Raw genomic sequence first — 24,797 nt, forward strand, 5'->3', positions numbered from 1 at the left:
AGTGCTACATGCAACTCCTTGTCTGAAAAGAAAGTCAACTATTCACACTGAGGGCCCACACAAAACATGCTTCCTCTGCACCATCCCTCTGCCTGTCGACACTTCTTTCACCCACACTCTGCAGCTTCATTTACAATTAACCAAATTAAAATGTATGCACTATACTTACTTTTGTAAATCACTTGATTGCTGGACTCCCTATTTCTGAACTGACAGAAAGTGGAAGCCTTCAGGCTGCCAGTGCTTTGTGTCTAAGCGCTGCCATTAACAATAACATCAATAATAATAATAATAATAATAATAATAATAATAATAATGCAGTGTAGACTTTATAATTACGTAGCAGTTACTGTTGTGTTGAATAGTTAGTTTGTTGTTGCAAAGTGAATGATGAAGAAATTACTCGTCTATTACGAGTACTACCCACAACACGGGGCAGGCATTTTCATGCGGTACTTAAGAAAATTTAGTGCATATGACTCAATTTTAGTGTCGTGGATGGATCGTACAAAGTGCGTGTAGTGAGTGGACCCTGTTAAAACATTCGTTTCGCAAGCAGTAACTTTCACCACACCGTGTCACCCATAATAATAGGAAATGAAGGAATGTAATTATTGCTTCCTTATGTAATTGCTATTGTTGTCTTACGAAATAGTGATAGTAGTAATGATATTTTAAAAATAATTTAGCACAACTTCGAAGTATAGAAAGCTCTTGATCGCACATTTCAAAATTTCATCATCAGACTGAAGCTGTGGAATGAAGTGTACAGGAAATTAATAACAGAAAATATACATAAGTGTGTTTCTAAGCATTTCAATACACAGAAACTCCAAATCGTATCGCAATTACATAGAAATCAAATTTTAGTACAAAGCTCACGAGAGTGAGCACTTAAATTGAATACAATACAAATCTCATCTCATGTAGGCAAATTTGACAGTGCCGTCGTCTGTCAAATAGAACCCGTGCCAAACTAAGTGTGGCGATGGAACTATCGAAGAGGTAAATGACGGCCAGTAGGTAGCGCTAGCATTGACCATAGAAAGCAAGTCAGAGTTAACTTTACAAACTTCTATACATTGCGATTAAGTAAATGTCAGCAACTGGTGAACAAATTTAACAAAAACATTTTTGCTATTTTTATGGATCTAACATTATCTAACACGAAGTTAAAGAGTATTAGAAAAAATGCCCCTTTGATCAGTAAGTTTCAAGTTGTTATAATCAGTGCTGGCTTACCTACATGATTCTATTATGTCATTTATTACATATTCGTCTCCTGTAATTTTACTCATTTTGTGATACTTATGTACATTTATTTTGTGATAGTTGTGAACATATGCCTTCACACTTATCTTTTACTTATTACTCATATTTGTTTTAAGTTTATCTTGTACCAAACCAGTTGTTGGTTACAATAGTCTTCTGTTTTGATTACTGACTGAAGACTACTTCTGTAACGTTTTTCACGATGTGACCCAACGACGCACATTTTATGCTGTCAGTATGAGTTTATCTTCCACAAAAGTAGCAAAAATTTTGTTGTCAAATTTGTTCACGAGTTGCTGACATGTCCTTAATCACAGTGTATAGAAGTTTGTAAAGTTATACTTTGACTTGCTTCTTGTGGTCACTGCTAGCGCTATCTACTGCCTATCGTTTACCTCTCTGATAGTGGACTCAGTCTGATACTGGTTCTGTTCGATAGACAGCACTAAGATTTTTATTGTAATCAGTTTAAGTGTTCACTTTCGTGAGCGTTGTACTAAAATTTGATTTTTATGTAACTGCGATACTATTTAGAATTTCTGTATGTTAGAATACTTAGCACACTTATGCATATTTTCTGTTATTAATTTCTTGTACACTTCATTCTGCAGCTTCAATCTGATGAAATTTTGAAACACGTAAAGCCTAATAAAGAATTGTGCGATCAAGACCCTTCTATATTTCAACGTTCTGCCAAACCTGAATGGTCGCCTGCCTATGGTAGTAATTCTACATCAAGTAATAGAAAAACAATTTAGTTCCATGACGAAACGCAATTGAACCATTCTGGTTTTACCACTAAGAAAATTTTCATCCCTCAGGGGTAATTACCGCCAGGTCGGGAAACGCCGGTCTAGACCAATAACGAGTGCCGTGGCTGGTGGGTAAGCAGAGAGGACGTCGCACGGTGGCTAATTTAACGCCACAGTTGCTGCATTTCTCACCCATGCTGCGTGTATGGCGGGTACTAATAAATTTTGAACTGTCACCTCAAAAAAAATAATTCCTTAATTACTGTTATGTTTGTGCGATCTTCAGCATTCCTCGTTAAACAAGTGTTTGTATTGCTTCTCGGGTGTACAGCTGGGTGCCTTCGTTTACGAAAACGTAAACGGCAGCACCCGGCTTGACACCTAAGAGCAGTACAAACGATTTTATATTTGTTTGCAGGTACGGCTGCATTCTTGCTACACACTGAAATCCAGGCCCCACGGTACAATACCATGCTAACAGAACAGTGTGAGTCTTGAGTTTCTCCCGGCGTATTTGATAATCAAAATATCCACGGGTGTACTGCCGGTCTACAGTGTCCAACGGGCACAATATTTCGGCCATCATACATGTCGCCATCATCAGGTGAACTGACGGACTGAACTCCTGTGAACGTGTCGGCACGGAGATCCGTACGCGTACGGATCACCGTGCCGGCACGTTCACAGGAGTTCAGTCCGTCAGTTCACCTGATGATGGCGACATATATGATGGCCGAAATATTGTGCCCGTTGGACACTGTAGACCGGCAGTACACCCGTGGATATTTTGAATAGAACAGTGGTTTCTAATCTTTCTGAGACCATTCGTTACCAGTGAACGAGATCAAATGTCATACAATTCGACAGACAGATTTTGAGAATTAATTAAACACTTGACTGTATAAAAACTATCAGTCCTATCTTTAAAGTGACAGATTAATTATAATACTTAGTTAATGGTCAAACAACTAGAAATCACACGTTTTCTAGATTTTTCACTAAGTCAAAAAATAATGAGTCAATAGTTTGTTTAGTTCTGGTTATTTCTTAACAGTCAGATCTACATTCGGTATGGAGTATGCCCTTGCACGTCACAAGTCTTTTACCAAGTTCTTCTGTTTTCATTTCTATCGCAGATGAAAGTCTACTTTCGCTTCTGCAAGGCGTGGCGAATGGAATCGTTGTTCGTAAGGGTTCTTCCAATAATAAACGTTACTAACGAAAGACCGTGTTTCGCGCGTGAGTGTATGTGGTTCCCCTACGTGTCGATAGCCAAGCAAGAATCGTTCTCATGGCTCTCTACTACCTCTTCTCACCCCAGTGATTTACTACTGCGCCTGTCCCTCCACTACCGACGGCTGCGTTGGGAACAGCGTCGTACTCTTGTGTTTCTGTTATCTGCAGTGCTGCTTAGGGAAGCGAATTACTTCTGCCAGCTGCAGCTTCCAACGAAATGTAAAATCCAGGAAAATAAAACTGTCCAAAATAGAATGAACCTCTCAGCCTATCATATTCTCCTGGCATGGCACGAAGTGAAGTCTTCTCCTTTCGTCAGATGAGAAGCTATTGCCTGACAGGTATTTCCGAGTGACGAACGACGAGTTGATTTTAGAGGTGGAAGGTTCCTGTGTAGCCAAAATGCATACTTCTACAACCAAGGTCTCCACCACCGTTGGTTGAGAAGGGTCACGTTGATGGCTGCTTATATGCAGAGTGGGCTAGAAGTCACGATCGGAAGCTATTCAAATGACATATAGTTTCGCTGTTACATGGTTCGGGAAATTTATTCTAGGTTGAAAATAATGTTCCGTGCTCCTGGTAGTCTTCTGGTAGAGAACACTAAAATTACAATTCAGACGTTATTGCATGTAATCCTGCATGTAATCCTGTTGTTTTGTTTGTGGTTCTGGAAAATACTATGGCATGCGATCGTTTTCTGTTTTGCTTCCACAGTGATACAGCTGTAAACATTTGTGTTATAATGGCGGATACAAGCAGATACACACCTGAAAAACGCATTCTTCTTAGTGTGTGGGTGCGTAAAAGAAACGAACGGGTGTGACATATGATGAAATTATGGAAAACTTCTTTTATCACTTCAAGAAGAAGCCACAATGGCGGCTAATCTTCGGAAACTGGAAGGAAAGGCCTTTGCAATTGGATCTGTGGCAGATTCATCACACAGTGGAAGACACAAGAAATGAGGCAACGATAGTGAAGACACTAAACGCCCAAATGCATCATTGCTTCGCCCACCAGCAAAATCGACAAGGTAGCGGTCGGCGGAGATGAACATCCCCAAGCCCTCCATGCATCGTTGGAGGAAGAAAGAAGTCAGTTCATTTCGATGCAGCAGCATCAATGAATTAAGCGATCGTGAGCTGGATATGCGACGTGATTCGTGCAAATAATTACTTGTAGCTTTTTCAGTATAGCTGCTCTCCTTAAGGTTGTAATGACGGATGCTGTATACCTTAGCTCTTGGTCTCAAAATGCTCACATCTGCGCGAAAGACAACCCTGAGAATGATCACTGCCGAACCGAACGGGAACCAGAACAAGGTAGTGAATACAAATCAGCGCAAAGAAAGATGGTCAGCATAGGGGAGAGTCTGAAACATGTAAGAAGTGTATATATAAATGATTTAGGAGACAGTCTGCGCAGCAGTCTTAGGTTGTTTGCAGATGATGCTGTCGCACTGCTGCTACGGTCGCAGGGTCGAATCCTGCCTCGGGCATGGATATGTGTGATGGCCTTAGGTTAGTTAGGTTTAAGTAGTTCTAAGTCTAGGGGACTGATGACCTCAGAAGTTAAGTCCTATAGTGCTTAGAGCCAATTGAACCATTTGATGCTGTCATTTATCGTCGAGTAAAGTCATCATTAAATCAAATCAAATTCCAAACGATTCAAAAAAGATATCTGTATGGTGCAAAAATTGGCAACTGACCCTAAATGATGATAAGTGCTACGTCACTCACGTGAGTGCTAAAAGGAATCCACTAAAATTCGGTTACACGATAAATCAATCAAATCGCATTCTAAATACTTAAGAATTACAATTACGAACAACTCAAATTGGAAAGAGCACATAGAAACTGTTTTGAGGAAGGCAAACCAAAGACTGCGTTTTATTGGAATAGTACTTAGAAATTGTAACAGATATACTAAATAGACTGCCAACACTACGCTTGTCTGTCGTATCTTGGAGTACTGCTATGCGGTGTAAGATCTTTACCAGAAAGGATTTACGGAGTACATCGAGAAGAGCAGCACGTTTTGCACTATCGAGAAATAGGGGAGAGATTGTCACTGACACGACGCAAAATTTCACTAAAACAGAGGCGTTTTTCGTTGCGGGGGAATCTTCTCACGAAATTTCAATCACCAATTTTTTTCCTCCGAATGCGAAAATATTTTGTTGGCGTTGATCATTATAGTAAAACAAGGGAAATCAGAGCTCGCAGGGAAAGATATAGGTGTTCGTTTTTTTCGCACGCTGTTCGAGATAGAAACAATGGAGAATTATTGTCAAGGTGGTTCGATGAACCCTCTGCCAGGCAGTTAAGCGTGATTTGCAGAGTATCCATGTAAATGTGGATGTAGAGGATCATTCGTATCTGTGTTATTCTATTCTTGCACGAATCTTTTTCTTTTAATTATAATTTCTGTTTGCCTTTCATGTTGCTTGGATATTTCGAGGTGATAAAACTTTGCCCCTAACACTCTGCGGAGCCGTATCATTGACGTCGGAAGTGATCCGCTGAGGGTAGTTCAGATCCAGACGCGCGCTCGCAGGACTCGGCTTGCAGCGCCGTCGCGTTCTGGACCCAGCTCGTAACTGGGGTGCGCGGTCGTATAACGCGAGGCCAGGATCCGCATTCTGGGCCTACCTGCCGCCTGCAGCCGACTACCTGGCCGCTGCCCGGGCTCTTTTTACGATACGGGGACCCCCCACACCCCACACCGAGTCACCCTGCGTGGGTGTCAGCCGAGGGCTCACATCCGCCTTCCTTCGGTCCGTTTCATCTCTCCCCAGGACTGCAGAACATGAAAGACGTTTTAGTGCCTCCACCTGCTCCGTGGGGCGACGTAGATTGCCGTGGACCGCTACAGGGATCTTTTAAATCTCTTCGGTCCCGTGGGAATGAAACGTTGTTTCTGTAAGCACTCCCCCCAACTTCTATTAGAATTCTAAGCTTTAGAAATTTTATACACGGAGGTTTTCAGGAGGAATAACAAACGTTTTAAGAGGTGCTAGTGTAAACTAACTCATATATATATTAAGTTGACAAGCCAGACTAACTCGAAAAATAAGCTTCACACGGAAAAATGTGTACAATCCAAAGTCGATTATTTTCGAGGGGGACATCTTCTGGTGCTAAAATTAGCCCCCTGGGGGTGAGACGTGAGGCTTTAAAATTTCAAATGAGAACCCCCGTTTTTTATTGCAGAATTAGATTCTACGTAAAAAACTACGTACATTTTGTCTTAAACATTTGTTTTGTTTCTTGGTAGTTGGCCTGTAATTCAAGAAAATTCTTGTTCTCATTTTTGCGTGGAGAATGGTTACGGATAAATAGAAGATACTTATTTACTTCGTAAATTTTGATTCGCTAAAACTAAACCTCTCCCTCTCTCCCCATAGGGTGAGGAGTTTTATACCACGAGTATAAACATACATCATGTGGTGCTGATGTCATAGTCCATCACAGTGGCTACTGAGCTAGTGTGATATTTGCACAGAGAAGTCTGGATACAGTTGTTTACATTGTAGTACTCACAGTCTTCTGGAACTACATGTGACACAATACAGATTCCTTCTTCAGTAGAATCTCATTAAAAATTACTTTTGACATAATTAGGTAACACTTTTAAAACTACAGATTTAAGATAAATTATATTCTGAAAATATAAATGACATTTTCTACGATATAAATTCAAGATAAAAATGTAGTTCAGGTAATTTATATACACATAAGATATGCATCGACAGCAGTTGATACAAATAGACCGCCATGATGTAGGTTTTACACTTGTGACATTTTATATTTGACACTCTGATGTTCCTTGCTACCTGTTATTGTAAACCGACGCAACATCACTAGGGCTCGCATGTCTGTACAAAATGGTTCAAATGGCTCTGAGCACTATGGGTCTTAACTTCTGATATCATCAGTTCGCTAGAACTTAGAACTACTTAAACCTAACTAACCTGAGGACATCACACACATCCATGCCCGAGGCAGGATTCGAACCTGTGACCGTAGCGGTCACGTGGTTCCAGACTGTAGCGCCTAGAACCGCTCGGCCACCCAGGCCGGCGCAACTCTGTACAGATCATTAACTTCTGTTAATATGTTATAAGATATGTTCTATTTCTTCAGTAATGTACACAGTGTTTAAATGAGGTCATATATGTATTAGCCACCTTGACTTTGATTGTTTCTTTACTAAACTTTCAGATTCGATGATGACAGCACAGATCTGTCGAGACTGGTAATCAATAAAAAGATTTACAAGCGATATTCAAGTACCTGATGTTTCAGAATAATATCTAATAAAACATGCAATGTAACATGCGTCCTAGTTTTACTGGTTGCAGAGACAGCCGTAATTTTTCTGTTTCACGTGTTGATACTCCAGTTTCACTCGATTTCATATCACTAGCATAAATTAGGCAGCTGGTCCGATGAAAACCCACATTCATTTGTGGAGATAGATGAACTTCAGGTGTTATGGAGTACTCAAGCATTACGGAGTGCCGTGCTTTCTGACGCGTCTAATGATGCTCCAAAACAGAAGACGCGCTGTATACGTCAAAATGTTTCCGTAGCACGTCCAGTTTGTCTGCAGACATCGTGTGAGTTGAGGCACATGAAAATTGTTTTCGTAGATTGAAAATATTTTCGGAGATGAGTTTTCAAAAATATTCAGCAATTACTGAAAATGTACACTAAGATTATAATTGTGTAATTTATTAAGCTAAACAGTCGTAGACAGTTATGTGTTGCTCCATTGTTGCCTTTGGAAACAGTAGGTTTTGTTGTTATGTTTTGAAGTCCAAGTGGGGCAATACGAAATAACTGGTATCCAATAAAACCCATCTGGACCATGCAGGTGTTGAGGATAAAGCTTATATGTGTGGTGTATAGATGCGTGTTATATGAATCACCTCTACTATGCAAACAAATAATTGTTACAGAAATTCTTTTTGCAGTTAACAAAGTTAGTAGACTTGTTACCGAATCAAATTGTTTTTATGTTAGTGATAATTCCTTTAAGAGTTTGATTTAAGAGCAAAATTAGAATTGTATTTTGTGTACATAAAAGTTTTTCCCAAATTTATATGATTATGTACATTTATTACAACATATTCCGTATTTCCCGACTATTCCATACAGTCATCCAAGTGAAGTATTTTTAAACCTTTTTTTCAGTTGTAAGCCTTTTTAAATTGTATTAAGAGAAATACAAAAACTTAGTGCCAAACAGTTGAAGACTATGATGAAATGTGTTTGAGAGCTAAGAATGAATTCACTTCGGAGAGCTCGCCCGCATGTTGTTATTTTGACTACGCTGCATAGGTTTCGCTGGGAAGCCCTCACACGTCCTCCAGACAGTTCCGATCTCTCCATGCGATTTTCTAATTTTTGGGTCCCTGAAGTAAGACATTCGTGGCCGTCGATTTGCTTCGGACGAAGAGCTCTACCCCGGGGTTCAATTACGATTCCGTAGTCAACCGCAAGTATTTTTCCATGAATACACTTATCATCTTGCCCCACTGCGCTATAACTGTATTAACAGTTACGGCGGCTGCTTTTGACATAATAAACTTTTACTTACTTTCCTTCCAACTGTCTCGCTTTCGTTTGACTGCTCCTTATAACTGCAGTACAAGTTGTAGATTACCTTTCGCTCCCTATGTTTTATCCCTGCTGCCTTCACAATTTCGCAGAGTGTATTTCAGTCAACACTGCCGAAAGCTTTCTCTAAAGCCGTGAATGCCACAGAAACGTACATTTGTGTTTCTTCGGTCTATCTCCTAAACTAGGTCCAACGGATGTTACAGCCTTGCGTTTTGTGTTGTGGTGTATTAGTGATGTTACGCCCAAAGTTAACTGAAATATCGTTGAGAAAGTAGTAAACCCTAATAGATTTCCTAATAGAATTACATTAACTATAAATATATTTTTAATCTGTCTTGCTCTAGTAAATTTTTCAATGAGCACGCCAAAAATTGAAAGAAAACTTATTAAATGCTCTGCAGTTAATATCGTAAACATTTTTAGTTTATTGCATAATCGTATTCGCACATACGCTCTGTGAGAGATTTATTTGCTTTAACTTAGACGTCTAGCCATTCCTCACTGTGTGGTAAACTAAATTATTTCATATAAATAAATGTAGTACGTTGTTCACCTTCATGCATGAAGAAACCTAACTGCATGTAAATGGATACCATGTACCACCGTTTCTCATCTGTTATACGTTAGTATAGGTAACCTATTGAAGAAGAAAAAGCATTGAAATCTGACGTGTTTCTTAGGCATGCCAGTAAATAAGTTGAAATATGAAGTGACTGTCTTTCCTCTGTTGCAGGTACGTACCAAATCGCCCGTAACCAAGTAATAACGTGCGGTTTCGTAAGTATCCAAGTAATGAAAATAAGTTTAAACAGCATAATTAAAGTTTTTAGATTAGCCAAAACTTCTCAGTATAGAGTTTCATAAAATTATACCAGTGAAGTGTATATAATAAATGTTTCCCCATGGGGTTTCACAGAGTTCATTTTGGAATAATGTGAAATAATGTTACTTCTTGGATAGATATGTATTGGGCTAAAGCAATTCCAAACTTCTGCCTGAGTGTGCAACACACCATTTGACATTTGTTATCTTCCTTCTTCATTCAACAGAAGGTTAATATGATGGGTGATTTAAAATAGAAATTAAGGTTCTTGCAATAAGATTTTCGTTTCAGTTTGCAGTTGATGTCAAAAGAGACAAGCCATCTTCGCATATTTAATGGGCAATTTTATGGAACTCAAAACTGCGCTATTTTAAGAGAAGGATATTGTTGGATGAACATGAGAAGCGCGAATCCAACCTTCCAACTGACCAAATCATTGTGCAAAGTGCAAAGATTGCTTACGATTTGGATCATCGCTGCGACATTGGCAAGGGCTTAGGCCAGGTAACTTGACAGCGTCTGCGACGTGTAATGAAGTGTCAAGTGTGAATTTGTGTCGTCTGGACGATTGTAATCAATGCTTGTGCTTGTGCATTTCGCCAAGTTAAAGGGTAAAAGACAGTTTGGAACTTTGTATTGACAGTTCTTTCGTTTTACAAGCAATAGTATTACTGTTCTTTAGTGAATTCCTGTTTTTGTTGCTCTGTGAGTAATATAGCTCACCGATTCGACAGGAAAGAAAAACGAGAGATCTGTTTGGAACAAAGCATTTAATTTTCTGATTTATTCCTCAACAATACGAATGAAATGTTTTATTATACTTTTATAAGAAACTAGCGAATCTGGCATTGCTTCTCAATTGCTAAATATATGGGAGATTGGATGTACGTCCTAATCTCCGCATCCCCCCCCCCCTCCTCTCTCTGGCCACCTCCTCCTCCCCCCATTTTGTCCGTTTCCTGCTCTTGCCACCTATCTACGTCCATTTCCTCCCCTCTCTCTGTCTATATTCTTTTCGCTCCTCATAATGACTATGAGCCTTTTCTATTGTTGCGAACGAAACCTTGATTTGGAATTGAAGTCTTTGGAATGAATGGGTAAACCGGTTGGGATCATTGGTATTCGGAGTATAAGAGAGATCTATCCACTATTGGGTCTGTGACGGTAAGCAGCTTCAGCGACAGTATTTTGCACAAGTTTAATCTGCGAAGGGGTAGGACTGCAAAGTTTGGAGTAGCAATGTTGTAAACATAAGCCAATAAGCTATAAATATAATTTCCTTGTTTTTCGTTGAAACCTACAGCGTGGAAGAAAAGAAAACAACACATTGTCGTGTATACAATTTTTGTTTAAAATTATACATTAAGAGAAAGAATAGATATCTGTGATACAATCTGTCTAATGGTTTAAATTCCCTGCTACCATAGTTAAAACTAACTAAGAAAGAAAACGGAACCGCACATTTTTACACCACAGCAAAGCATTTTCTTTCACACAGTCGGTTTTAACAGAAAACCTGTACATTATTGTTTCAAAACGTACATAGCCTATGTCCGTCTGAATGTGGCTTACAGTATAGTGTGAAAGTTTGAACTAAATCAGTAAAGAACTTTTCGAGACTTTTGGCAAAAACGTCAAAAAACATCGTATCTTTATATAGTACTATGGATAGAGTTGAATCCGCTTCTACGCATAATGTCCGATTTCTGCACAAAAAAAGCGTTTATTTTTTAATAATGAGTCTATTGAGTTCGATATTAACATCCTGCTGTCTTAAAATTTTCTTTATTCTTGAACTTTTAGATCTGAGGACCAAAGTACTTTTACGAGATACACATATAATGAACACCGTCATTCAGTTCGTAATATTTTGTGACAAATAAATACTCTAAACCAGAGGGCCATTCTCGTCTGCTTGGTAACGATATCAGTCCTCAGCTTCAGCCGTAAATTCAGTTACTTAAATTTCAAAAACGTGGTTATTATATTTTTTAAACAACTCTACCTGCGGGACGTAATACTGCTTTAACACAGCTTTTGGTGTAACCAAACATCGAAATATTTCACTACTGAAATGAAGAAACCTTAACAGTAGGTACTGCAATTAAGATAAATTGAGCTGTACTCCAGAAATAGTGTGCAAACGGATACTGCCATCCGACAGCTGATCGAGACATCGGTTTGAATTAGAGTTGTAAAACTATCGTAGGCTACCGTAACTCACCATAAGTAGTCGTAGATTGCGTTAGTTTACCTAGTAGCTTTGGTCAGTTAAGGTCGCTTCCGTACTACCTGTAGTTTAGGCGTTTTGCACACCTATCGGCCGCTAACTCATAACGATCGGTTTCATTATCCAGAGTGAGATTTTCACTCAGCAGCGGAGTGTGCGCTGATATGAAACTTCCTGGCAGATTAAAACTGTGTACCCGACCGAGACTCGAACTTGGGACCTTTGACTTTCAAGGGCAAGTGCTCTACCAACTTGCCCCAGAAATGCAAAGGTCCCATGTTAGAGTCTACGTCCGGCACACAGCTTTAATCTGCCAGGAAGTTTCGGTTTCATTAATATTTGGCATCGGTGTATTTCTACATTTACGCAAAAACCGGAAGCAGGGAACCGGCTAGAAAATGAGTGAGGCTATATGAAGGACCAGTTAACATCGGAATATTTTTGCTCTGCGTAATTGTCCTCATGTCTGTTACTTAAGAATAAATATTATTTGTAGCAAAATTAAAATTTTCAATGTTTAATTCAAGTTTTATTCGAAAATTGTTGATTTGTAACGTGAAACAGAAAGATGTTGTAGTAAGATTAAAGAAACCGATACAGTTTTATCATATAGCGCTAGAAAACTCAACAGCCTCGACAAAAAAGGCAAAATAAAACCGAAAAACAAAAAATATCAAACCTCGCTTTAGTACTTTGTCGAACTTATATAAAATTTGTTTCTGTTATTCATAAACTTGACACTCCGTCTTCAAGCCACGAGTGGCCGCGTCATCTTCGGTGGAGGATGTGGATAGGAGGGGCGTGTGGTCACCACACCGCTCTCCCGGTCGTAAGATGGTATTCTTGACCGAAGCCGCTACTATTCGGTCGAGTAGCTCCTCAATTGGCATCACGAGGCTGAATGCAACCCGAAAAATGGCAACAGTGCATGACGGCCTGGATGGTCACCCATCCAAATGCCGACAACGCCAGACAGCGCTTAACTTAGGTGATCTCACGGGAACTGTTGTATCCACTGCGGCAAGGCCGTTGCCCAAGCTGTACTTGAACGAAAAGTAATTGCTTTGGTTAGATGAAACCTCAGAAGTTACGAGATCAACTATCTTTAATTACTTATAAAATGCAATTAATTTCCGTAAGCGTATAAAATACACAATGAATTAATATTAAATGATGCATGGTTCTAATTATGTGCAAAAGAAGGAACCAAGCAAACAGAAAAAAATAGGGAAGTCATCGGCTCACACTTTATGTGTTACAGATACATTTGTTTCTTTCCCTACCAATTCTACCGATACCACAGGTAACACAGTTATTTACTACTATATTTTTGTAGTGTACTAAAACTATGGAACCGTAGTTTTGGTAGAGCGCATCTTTAGTTTTAAAATAAAAGTATCTTGCGGTGGCCTATATCATCTGTAGTTGTATGCCGTACAGTACTACGTAGCTCTGGCGCACGCTGCGCGGAATTGTAGACGGGATAGGGCCCAGCAAGCGGCAGCGGCGCTGGTTGTTTACCTGAGTGCGCAGCGGGCAGCCGACAGTTGCCGCCCACGCCTGTCGCGCCAACGCAGCGGTTGCGGGTCGCCCAGCCAGTGGAACGCAGCGCCATCCACATCCAGCTCCGTGACCTTCGCCTTGACCTTGACCGTCCGCGTGCGGTGCGGCCCGCGAGGCGCTCGCGCTCCGCGTGGGCGATGCCAGCGCCACGCGCGGCCACCGGCTGCACCCGAGATTCGCGGATCCGAAGCCTGACGTATTGTTGGCCTGCAGCCGATACTGTTACTGTCACAGTATGAGCTAAGCGAAGCGTGTGCTCTACCAGTTCTCAATTCCAGAGATGTTTTTATACTGACGAGGTATGCATACACCAACGAGTCCATTGTGATGACGTACTGGTTGTATGTCCAGACTGCGTACTAACTCAAAACCTAATTAGTTTATGCATAAAGTTTGGTTTTCGCATCAAGTTTACAAAAGTTTTTCTGTTCCACTACCCTCATGGGAAACTTTAAATCAATAATGATGACGGAACAGGACGACTAAGCTGGTGGCGTAAGAAAGAAAATCTTCTGCGGCCGGTGAGTGCGCTGTAAAGTAGGTGGCTTTTGTAGGTCAATTTCAAATTGTTACCTCAAGTTTTCTAAATTTAACTATTCGTCTCGACTTCTCCCACAACACTGTGGCAGGTTCTATACCGCAATATTCCCTAACCAGATGTATCTGGGAAACGAGTCACGGCTGTATCGATTCAATGAAATTCGTCCTTGCATGAATAGCCGAAGACCACCGGTATCCTGCCATACCACTTTACCACGTAAGCAAAATCAAGTCATGTGGAAGAAACATTTTGTTTCGATTTACAGCACATACGAAACCTAAACTGACCGTGGAGCGTAGTAATCAAAACGCAGCTCTCAACGGGCACATACAACTAAACCGCCTCTTCTCGACAACGGTTGAGACGCACATCGTACTAAAGTATTTGTTATATCTGAATACGTACTAAAACAGTCCAAAAGTTGAGAATAACAGGTGACACACTGGAGTGTATGTTTCATTTGTGAGTGGAATTGGTAACATGGCAAAAAGTTTGGAACTAACTTGGTGAATCATTGAAAATGATTTTACGTATTCTTAATAAAACTGTGTGTTGTCCATGAAATATAGAACACAAATATTTTTATTGCATCAAATAGATCCCACTCATTTTGCAGAAAAACATAAATTGGAAGTTTCAGTTTGGGTGCTGGTCTTAGATGTACCCTTACTGTATGTCTCATACACGGATACTCCATCAAATGCAGACATACGTCTGCAGAACAGAACCAAACGAAAAACGACCTTGAAATAAATGAGAACATAATATGCACAGTAGTGTGGAGCGAACATCAGGAGTGGAAGCTAGCTGACTGGATGAAAGTTCGAAAACGATATTAATAAAAGAGAGAGAGAGAAGATAAGTTTCATCAATGAGATGTGTGTCCTTTGTTTACTCTTCACTTACAATTAAAGAAGGCAATCTTGTTGTTTTTGTTGATGTTTTTCTTCATCTTCTTCTTCATCAAATTCAGTCAACCAAGGACAATGTTCTTGCTTCCCACGCCCGGGTTCCCGGGTTCGATTCCCGGCGGGGTCAGGGATTTTCTCTGCCTCGTGATGACTGGGTGTTGTGTGCTGTCCTTAGGTTAGTTAGGTTTAAGTAGTTCTAAGTTCTCGGGGACTGATGACCATAGATGTTACGTCCCATAGTGCTCAGAGATATTTTGAACCAAGGACAATGCAAACAATTACTTGTGTTGTGGCTTTTTAATTGGGAGTATTTCTTCTTCCTTTCCACTTTTTCATTCCCTCTTTCTCAGTGAAAATAATATTTTTTTAATTTTTATGTTTCATTGGAAACAGAGAAATCGTTTAGTTCTTGACGACAACGGGCAATATATTTATCTCTTTCACCAACAGTGATCAGTTTTCTAACGCTGATACTGAAAACTAGAATAGTCAGGTGAATCGCTTGCTCATTCTGTTGCACTTTGTTTTCATGGTATGTTCTGGCTCACTTTGTTTACTTCACTCCACTCAGGTCACTGACTGCTCCATGAACCATGCCCCCCTCTCCCTCTCTCATTCCCTCCCCCTCCCCAGCTATCAAAATACAGTAATAAAATGAAGCAAACAATGAAAAATCCGAGATGGTGGAACTAGTCTAATTTTGCAGGTGTGAAAATTAAGAAAAAGAAAAAAGCCGCACCCGTTTTCCCCCCTCCCCCTCCTCCCTATATCCAGCCACTCACAGCCTTATATCAAAATGAAAATTAAAAATGACAGGTTCATGTAAAATGGCAAAGATATTTACCGCACACACACACACACACACACACACACACACACACACACACACGGCTAAATGGTTCAAATGGCTCTGAGGACTATTGGACTTAACATCTATGGTCATCAGTCCCCTAGAACTTAGAACTACTTAAACCTAACTAACCTAAGGACATCACACACATCCATGCCCGAGGCAGGATTCGAACCTGCGACTGTAGCGGTCGCGCGGTTCCAGACTGTAGCGCCTAGAACCGCTCGGCCACTCTGGCCGGCGAGCGCACTCAAGTCGGCATAGACGTACTAATAATACGCTTCTCTTCAGCTTGACTGGCAAAGAACTATTGTTGACCTCATTAAAACTGTGCTCAATAGACACTGCTTGTCTTCCTAGCAATGATAATTTTCTAAATTACTGGACTCGAAATAATATTCTTGGCGACTATGGTTATTAGAAAGGAATAGAAACAGCAATCTGCGTTTCATTTTATTTGGTAACTGTGTAACATGTCGTCTCTTCGATGTGTGCGTGTGCTAGTGCTTTCCCTATGCGGCCACAATGACCAGTGTCCAGTAGCAGGGGAAGGGGTGTTCGTTTGCCGATCTTCCCTTGATGCTTCAGAGTGGATGGTGCTTGGAGCCGACGAGGCTGAATCTCGAGAGCAAGTTATTTTCCCCTGACGGACGGTGTATTTAAACGCCGTTGCAGAGAAAATTCCAGAAGTCCATGCAGAAAGCAAGTGGTTCAAGTGGCTCTGAGCACTATGGGACTTAACATCTGTGGTCATCAGTCCCCTAGAACTTAGAACTACTTAAACCTAAGTAACCTAAAGACATCACACAACACCCAGTCATCACGAGGCAGAGAAAATCCCTGACCCCGCTGGGAATCGAACCCGGGAACCAGGGCGTGGGAAGCGAGAATGCTACCGCACGACCACGAGCTGCGGACATGCAGAAAGCAGCGCCTTACAGCAGCACTACAACCTGGAGCAGAAAATGGCCAACGAAAAAGCCTGATTCTGATTCTGATTTCCAGGAAGACCTAAACATAAAACAATTCCGTGGGGTGTTTTGGGAGCTCACGAAATCGTGGAACTGGCTGATAACCCGCGCAGGTATAGGTGTTCTCTGGGACAGAGATAGTGTTCAACAGTGAGTTTCTGAAGTCAGTGGCGATGATACAGAGCCGTCAACCGCGGTGTTCTTCCAGTACAGAAAGTCTAAAAGAACTGAAAGTCCGTCGCTGTGCGCCAGAGTGAAATGGTGCTCAAACACTTCCCTTCGCGAGCTTTGCGTTAAGTGAGCGTGCCTTGGTAGGCAAGTCGCGGAGCCAGTAGGTAGCTGGACGGTATTGTTTCGACACAGTCTTGGTGAAGGTTAATAGACAGCAAGATATTACAAATGTTTCTGTGAAAACATGAGCGTTATATTTTAGTGTGCGTGTTTTTTCCTTGTTTTTTTTTTTGCGTTGAAGTGTTTTCTTGGTTTTTTTTATGTATAGATATCGACTAACGTTCTTAGGAGCCACCTGTAGGCGGTGTAGGACCTGTAAGTGGTGTACATACTCCAAATCAACGGTCGGACCTTCAGAATTTTTTCGAAAGTAGCTGCATTGCTGCATAGTTTTCATCATTGACATTCGTTTAGTGAGGGGTTTAACTTTGTCTTGCGAGTCAAAAACGTGGTTGTAAACTGATTGGGGTTCTAGACTGATTTGGTAGCGTAACAGGGCAGAGAATTATTTCGGGTCCACCAGTAAATTTTTCCGATTAAATTCACTAGGTGTCATATATGTGCAGGATGGTCCATTGATAGTGACTGGACCAAATATCTCACGAAATAAGCATCAAACGAAAAAACTACAAAGAACGAAACTTGTCTGGCTTGAAGGGGGAAACCAGATGACGCTATGGTTGGCCTGATAGATGGCGCTGCCTTAGGTCAAACGGATATCAACTGCGGTTTTTTTCTTTTTTTTAATAGGAACCCCCATTTCTTATTACATATTCATGTAGTACGTAAAGAAATATGAATGTTTTAGTTGGACCACTTTTTTCGCTTTGAGATAGATGGCGCTGTAATAGTCACAAACATATGGCTCACAATTTTAGACGAACAGTTGGTAACAGGTAGGTTTTTTAAATTAAAATACAGAACGTAGGTACGTTTGAACATTATATTTCGGTTATTGCAATGTGATACATGTACCTTTGTGAACTTATCATTTCTGAGAACGCATCTGTTAAGCGTGATTACCTGCAAATACCATATTAATGCAATAAATGCTCAAAATGATGTCTGTCAACCTCAATGCATTTGGCAATACGTGTAACAAAATTACTTTCAACAGCGAGTAGTTCGCCTTCCGTAATGTTCTCACAGGCATTGGCAATGCGCAGACGCACGTTGTCAGGCGTTGTCGGTGGATCACGATAGTAAATATCCTTCAACTTTCCCCACAGAAAGAAATCAGGGGACGTCAGATCCGGTGAACGTGCGGGCCATGTTATGGTGCTTCGACGGCCAATCCACCTGTCATGAAATATGCTATTCAATACCGCTTCAACCGCACGCGAGCTATGTGCCAGACATCCATCATGTTGGAAGTACATCGCCATTCTGTCATGCAGTGAAACATCTTATAGTAACATCGGTAGAACATTACGTAGGAAATCAGCATACATAGCACCATTTAGAATGCCATCGATAAAATGGGGGCCAATATATATGTACTGTAGCTGTTGCCTCAGTACAGCACTGAAAAGAAATGGGGAACGTGTCTTCGAAGAGATAATGGAAGATACGAGGGGTGAGTCAGCTGTCTCTACTGTGGTTTTTATGCAACGCAAAACACCTTTAAATGTCAAGTGCATGAGTTACATTTTCTCTCGTTCACTACGTGCAAACTACTAGTCCTGCAGAAAAATGAAAAGGAGTTTTTATGGGAAATTTAATGTAGTTAAATTTTATATTCGAGTGCGTTTTCACTAGAGGCCGCAGTTTTCGAATTATTCAAGAAAAATGTACGAAGGTGAACTTCAGACACGGTTTTCTTGAATAACTCGAAAAGCGTGCCCTCCAACGAAAACGTATCTGTGTACAAAAGTTAACTACATAAACTTTCTACAAAATGGTCCTGTTAATTTTTGCTGTAGTACTAATGGTTTGTGTGATATTTTTAGGTGTTGCAGGCTGCGCAAAACGCAGTGTCAGGGGCAGCTGAGTTACTCTGTGTACTTTTACCGCTAGACACAGTGGGAATGTGCGTACACTATCAACAGAAAGAGATGATAGCGACGGTTGTAACTGTTGGTCCATACCGCTAGACACAGTGGGAATGTGCGTACAGTATCAACAGAAAGAGATGATAGCGACGGTTGTAACTGTTGGTCCATAGATAGTTTCTCACGCTGTGATCATGGGAGGCGCTCGAGCACGACGTAAGAATTTCACCACTGGAAAACTGCCTCTAGGGCCACCTGTTCGTTTAATGGCGTGTGTTTTCTGTAGCTGGCATAGAAAGGCCCAATGGAGCCGTCATCGGAACCGCTACTTATAACAGTTAGTGGGTCCGCCGCGATGGTGTTTACGACAGCTGCGAGGTTATCTGATCCTCTGCTGCCCGAGATCGCTTTTGCGATACGCTGGGAGCAGCAGGTGTACTGCTGGAGCTCGCATTGATCATCGTGGCTCCAGAAAGCTGTACGACTGCCGCGTGGGCCGATTTAGTCATGAGAAAGCGCGAGTCCTTCTGACCAAGCAGATCCGGACACCGATAACAGCGGCAGTCGCGACCTCTGGGCAGACGTAAACACGTTTCGAATTCTGTGAACGAGTTAGCTAAGACCTCCTTCGGTGGCCGCTGAGTCATCACAACACAGCAGGAAGTGGTGCCTCAGATCTCGTAGCTAAAGAAAAGTGTATTCGTACCACTTGGTGTCAGTCTGGTATGTTTTAGTTATTTTCTATTCTAACTGGACAAAACGTATTCCGTTTTCTTACGACGTCAAGTTTAGATCGGATCTGAATCTTCCTACGATTGCCTTCAAACAAGCTATTATCTGTTGAAAATAAACCTAAATTTTCTGTTTGTGCTCAGTAACAACCAAAGACTGTTGGAACACTGCCACAACGTCGCAGAGAAGACTAAAATTTACACTTGATGCGGTTAACAAATATTGACAGTTTTGGATGGAAACTGAAAGATATTTTGCCTTGTAAGAGACTTTGAAATTCAAGAATGTAGGATATAAAGCACAAGGAATTGCTGCATCAATATACGTAAACCAGAAACTTAAATAAAATCAAACACAGGAAAAATGCTAGGCTGAAAATTTACAACGTATGTGAGAAAACAAAATATCCTTGAAGATATTCCGATTAGATGTGGATAGGAATAAAAATACTGTGGAAGTCAGCATAAGGGCAAGGGATGTCATCGACTGTCAAAAGACGAACAGACAAATAATAGAAGCTATTGATCGTGGGCAAAGGGGGTGAAGAAAATAGTATTTCAACGAAGAATTCGTCACGTCTAGATAAGATTACGTCGACGCTGCACTTCATGCTCATTTAAGGCGCCACGTCTCACGTATACGTTGAACGTATTCATGTACGATCACCCTGCTTACACCGCAGGTTACCAAGAAGCAAAGGGCGTGCAGACACTGTCTTTGTTATAACTACTGATACTCATTCCAGTGTCAATTAGCTCTTAAAATTGGCAGTGTGGAATTCAGTTGATTATTTAGATAAGGTTTCCAAACAAAAAAGACGTCAGCCTATCCGAGGAACGTATTATCGGCATCATATAGCGATACTTCTTAGCTTTGCAAGGTAAAAGACCCTCTCCCAGCTACATGCGAAAATCAAAGGTGTTGAACCCTTTAAATGGTTCAAAATGGTTCAAATGGCTCTGAGCACTATGGGACTTAACTTCTGTGGTCATCAGTCCCCTAGAACTGAGAACTACTTAAACCTAACTAACCTAAGGACATCACACACATCCATGCCCGAGGCAGGATTCGAACCTGCGACCGTAGCGGTCGCGCGGTTCCAGACTGTAGCGCCCAGAACCGCTCGGCCACCACGGCCGGCTCCCTTTAAATGGATTCAAGGTAATTGCAATATTCTGTGTGAATCAGACAGAAACTGTGGAAATATTGGAACTGTCTCGAAAACTTTTGCAGAATACTGAGTTCATAAAAATTATAGAAACATGAATCAACACTGCTTTGCGAAATATCACAAGGTCACGTTCCACCGACCGAGCATTCTGGCCCATACGTGGCAATAATGGCGTAGGCAAACAACAAAAAAAGTCGTTGAAAGTTTGAGACAATTCCAATTTATAGCAGGCTGGGTACCTAGAATGTTTTTTTCCAAGAGTGGTGTTGTTGAAGACTTCGTATCTGCATTTATGTACTTAATGTTTCCTTCTTAATTATTGGTACTTTAATGAACAGGGTGGGTAAGGTGGCTTTGGACTCTGAAAAAGAAGTATAATACTAATGGTGGGAAGTCTTAAATGTAGGCATTCGTCTCCTAATGACTACAAAGCGTGAGAGCAGACTAAATCTGTTTGCAGAATGGCCTAATCCCATAAACGTTAAAATATTTGGAACCGTCGTTCTTGTTGTATACTTTCGTTCTCCTCTATACACGGACGAAATATCTTTTATAAGAAGTAAATTTTCATTATATTTTGTTGCGGAGGGCCAGTTGTGCTTCAACGTATCCTTCCCATGTGTTTTCCAAATGGAGAAGGGGAATCTGCAGCGACATCGCTTAAGCAACCAGTGACTTGGTATGATTTGATTCAATTCCATAGATATCTATCCAGCCATACGTGTATGTTGTTTGCTTAAAAAGTTTCAGATGAGTGTCCTGGTGCATCCGTTTAGAAGAACACGAAGGTTTGTCTATATTATTCCTGTCCAAAAGAGTTCGCGCTTCGCTCCAATGAGCAAACGTTCTGCTGGAAGTTAAACTCTGTGGATATGCAGGGAAGAATGTCTTAAGTGTTAGCTGAGAAAGACATCAGGCGGGCTGCAAATCGTTAGGAGAATTCTGAGGGCATGTCGCATATCTTTAATGTTTGTGTCTCAAAAGACATCCATTCTACGTTATTGCTCGTCTTAATGGGACATTGTAGAAAACGGGATAATTGAGGATACGAAGAAGAGATATACGATTTGTGATGCGGTCGTCGTATAACAAATACATAACGCATAACAAATACGTTTAACAAACTTCATACTTGATACTGCTCAAGATATTTTATTTATTAACTGCTTTGTATAGTCATATGACAATACGTGCAGATCGAGTCCTAAATCGAATCAAGAATCATCATTTATAATCCCTGGCTTTGTCTTCATATCGGAATCCAGAAACACGCTTTGCCGCGCAACCTGGAGGTCAGGGAATAGTAAAGCATAGAAAAGGTATTTCGAAACATACTTGCATTCGGTAATACTAAAAATCAAAAGTCAGGTTTCGAAATGTGAAATTATATAGGCATTCATGTGTTATGTAGACGCAATGACAGTGACATTTAAGTACTGAAAAAATGGTTCAAATGGCACTGAGCACTATGGGACTTAACATCTATGGTCCTCAGTCCCCTAGAACTTACAACTACTTAAACCTAACTAACCTAAGGACACCACACAACACCCAGTCATCACGAGGCAGAAAAACCCGACGAAAAATTATTAGATTACTGCGAAGGGCCATATCAGAGAAACGGTCGTCTTTGTTGGCGAGCGAAGCCGCTAGATCATGGAGGAGTCCGATTTGCTTCAGTGGAATCCGATTTACGTCTTTGATGATACCATTATCGACAGACTGTGAGACCTGAGAAAGATACGGTAGAAACAGATGAAATGTACGGAAGCCTGTTGCAGTGGACACATTTCTATGTAACATACTGGTAAAGGTCTTTAACACTATCTTTATGACCACTTGTTTGATTGTTTGTCTCCAACAAGTTCCATTATAGCTTTTTGTAATACTACATGTATGTTTAGTGTACCTCTGTGGAGCGTAGTGTAATGTTTGTATTGTGTGATGATGATGATGATGAGAAAAGGGAGAAGGTGAAACCCGGTGCCTACACATAGTCTATTTCTCGCGAATACCACCAAGGGGGCTTAATGTCCCCATCCGACGGACGGATCACCATCAAATGTTTCAAATGACTCTGAGCAATATGGGACTTAACATCTGAGGTTATCAGTCCCCTAGAACTTAGAACTACTGAAACCTAACGAACATAAGGACATCACACACCTTCATGCCCGAGGCAGGATTCGAACCTGCAACCGTAGCGGTCGTGCGGTTCCAGACTGAAGCGCCTAGTACCGCTCGGCCACTCCGGCCGGCAGATCACCATCAACAATGTCACATGCCCTCAGTTCTTGAGGCACTGGCAGTTCTTGGTATTTAAACCAGGACACTGGAGCAAAGTCTGTTGATCAGGCACTTTACACCACCGTCTCTTCTCTCCTTGCCCGCAAGACACTGACAGCGAAAACTTTTTCCACCATCAGGATTCGAACCGGCTTACCCCCGGGGCGACTGCCACCGCACAAGCGTTCGTTAGCGACCTCGGCCCCGCAGGCAGCTTATGACCAATTGCAACAGCAGTAGCGAATTTATGTTGCGTGACTTGGTAGCAGTAAACGTTGCAGCTGTAAGGTGCTAATTTACATGTGTCAGATTCCTGGTACTGAGCTCTTCGCTTGCTGGGATTACGAACAAAACGAGTGTACCGGTGAGACCTACACTAACCGCTCGCCGGGGAGGCGTGCTGTGTGTATTTGCGCAGAGCGGCCGCTACGCTGTTATTAATAGCCGCGCTGGGCGGGAGGAGGCAGCGCTAGACCCGCTGCGCTCGGCACAGGTGTTCGCCGCGTACTGCGCTCTCTTCCTCATTCCCAGCGGGCACTCCCCCCGCCTGCAGGTCCGTACACATACCGCCGCCAGACGAATATCCTACAGCTCGTTCCCACGGAGCCTCAGCAAAAGGTTACACTCACCCATCGTCTCCTCAAGTTCTGTGTCTGCACGGATATTCTGGAATCTGCAGTACGTTGAACCGCAGAGTTTACTTGGTGGGTCTGTACTTCTTGTGCACTCCCGTGCAGGACCATAGTAAATACACGGTCAAGTTGCATTAATGTACCATCACCTATGTTCGGCGCCAACGTGCTGTAACCATTTACCGACAGCAAAGACAGCGCTAGCAGGTATACAGGGTCAATCACCTAAAACTTGAACCGCAAATTTTACCGAAATGGGACGTTATACTGATGTGCAGTTTTCACTGAATGGATTCGTAATCATGGGCTCATGTTGTTAGCCAATTAACATATTTTAATAACACTTAGAAAGTATACTTTTTGTGCAAACGTACACTTTTTAAACGGAACAATAGCTATTGATATTAACATTCTAAAAGTAGGCAAATTGGAATGTCTGCGGCCTTTGTTGCAAGATTCTAGTGCTAGTCGTTTACGAGATATCGTATTTTGAAAAGTTCCCTCACCGACATTTGTAAAATGCCTGTGGTAGCACACTTGCCGCAGTGGATACACTGGTTCCCGCCAGATCGCCGAAGTTAAGTGCTGTCTGGAGTGGCCGGCACTTGGATGGGTGACTGTCCGGTCCGCCATGCGCTGTGGCCATTTTCCGGGGTGCACTCAGCCTCGCGATGCCAATTGAGGAGCTACTCGACCGAATAGTAGCGGCTCCGGTCACAAAAAAACACGACCGGGAGAGTGGTGTGCAGACCACACGTCCCTCCTATCCGCACCCTCAGCTGAGGATGACACGGCGGTCGGATGGTCCCGATGGGCCACTTGTGGCCTGAAAACGGAGTGCTCTGTGTGGTAGCACACACTAAAGAACAAAACGAGTTCATACACTAGTTACGTGTGTTCTGATCACTATCGAGACAACTGACCATCACAGGTTGTGTTCAATACGCGCTTCCAGTCTGGTATGGAACGACTGCT

At 41.6% G+C, this 24,797-nt stretch overlaps 1 protein-coding gene across 2 annotated transcripts in view; it reads left to right on the forward strand.

Moving 5' to 3' along the window:
• LOC126419043 (atrophin-1-like) overlaps positions 1 to 24,797 on the forward strand; it is a 396,149-nt gene that overhangs the window by 247,445 nt on the left and 123,907 nt on the right. The window contains exon 1 of one of the 2 annotated variants that reach the window (XM_050086113.1): positions 9,630 to 9,667. The exons of the other annotated variant lie outside the window; for it this stretch is intronic. The gene's annotated coding sequence lies outside the window, so the exon portion shown is untranslated. Of the gene's footprint in view, positions 1 to 9,629; positions 9,668 to 24,797 lie in introns of those variants that run through there. 2 annotated transcript variants of the gene reach the window in all.

This window comes from Schistocerca serialis, chromosome 9, assembly GCF_023864345.2.
Source record: "Schistocerca serialis cubense isolate TAMUIC-IGC-003099 chromosome 9, iqSchSeri2.2, whole genome shotgun sequence".
NCBI classification, from domain to species: Eukaryota; Metazoa; Arthropoda; class Insecta; order Orthoptera; family Acrididae; genus Schistocerca; species Schistocerca serialis.